Source organism: Sebastes umbrosus, chromosome 18 (genome assembly GCF_015220745.1).
Source record: "Sebastes umbrosus isolate fSebUmb1 chromosome 18, fSebUmb1.pri, whole genome shotgun sequence".
NCBI classification, from domain to species: domain Eukaryota; kingdom Metazoa; phylum Chordata; class Actinopteri; order Perciformes; family Sebastidae; genus Sebastes; species Sebastes umbrosus.
The window spans coordinates 18,865,556-18,866,664 of record NC_051286.1 but is presented as its reverse complement, the minus strand read 5'-3'; positions in this window follow the sequence as shown (position 1 = coordinate 18,866,664).

The following is a 1,109-nucleotide window of genomic DNA, read 5'->3' as shown; positions in this document are numbered from 1 at the left end:
AAGTCACCACCTGCAGGGTCCCGTTCACCAACACAGGGATGTTGTATCCTCGACGACACCTAGTGGTCAAAAGTGTACACTACAATATGAGGCCAGACAAATCACACTCTGGACTCAAGAACTTATTGAGCCATTATTTCTTTTTGGATATTTATTTAATTTATTCAATTAAGCCATACTAAAAAATACTTTAAAAATTAAAGATACCATAGGTAATAATAATAATAATAATAATAATCTTTATTTATATAGCACCAAACATAGTTTCAAAGTGCTTGCACAGATACAATGAAATACAGACAAAATAAAAACAACAATAAAAGAACAAAACATAAAGACCAAATAATGAGAAAACTAAAATCTGTAACCAGTGGAGCGTTATTTAGCCTCCTTTGCTGTATTTTTTTGGTACCTATATTTTAAAGCATTATTTAAGGGCTCTGCACACCAACACGTGTTCTCCTGTGTTAATCTGGCTGATTAGACCTTCAGGTTGAATTTGGGGTTAGTAATAGTGGGAATTATGTGAGTTCACCAAACTCCACATACTAATAAGAAACAATTCTCCTGTTCTCTGTCGTGACATTTGCCTTACACAGTGTACCATCAAAGAGAATTTACTGCAAATTATTTAAAAAAATCCCTTAATCAAGATATATTTGAGGGCAGGTGCCCTGGGGAGAACAAACGGTGAATTCTCTGTATGTTAACACATGTATACAAACAAACTGTGTGTCTGCCACAGGTGTCAATAAGTCACATATATTTTATGATTTGGGAGTATTTACAAGTAGAGATTGAGGTCCCAAAATGTAAACTTCCAAAATATTTGACTGCAGAGGAATAGATGCATAATAGGATTTGTGGCTCCTGCATTGTAATCTCGTGTTCGCAAAATCCTCACATTGTTCACAGTGTTTGTGTTGTTCATTTTGTGCTGTAAGAGCAGACTTTTAACTTCTCGCTTTCTCCAAGTTTGCTAGTGTGATGAGAGCGTGTGGAAAACTCCAAAAATAAACCTCTCAGTTTCCCTCTTTCTCACCTCTATCCAAGATTCAAGAACTGCTGCTCCTCATGGTGTGATCTAAACTGTTGTCTGAACTGACTTA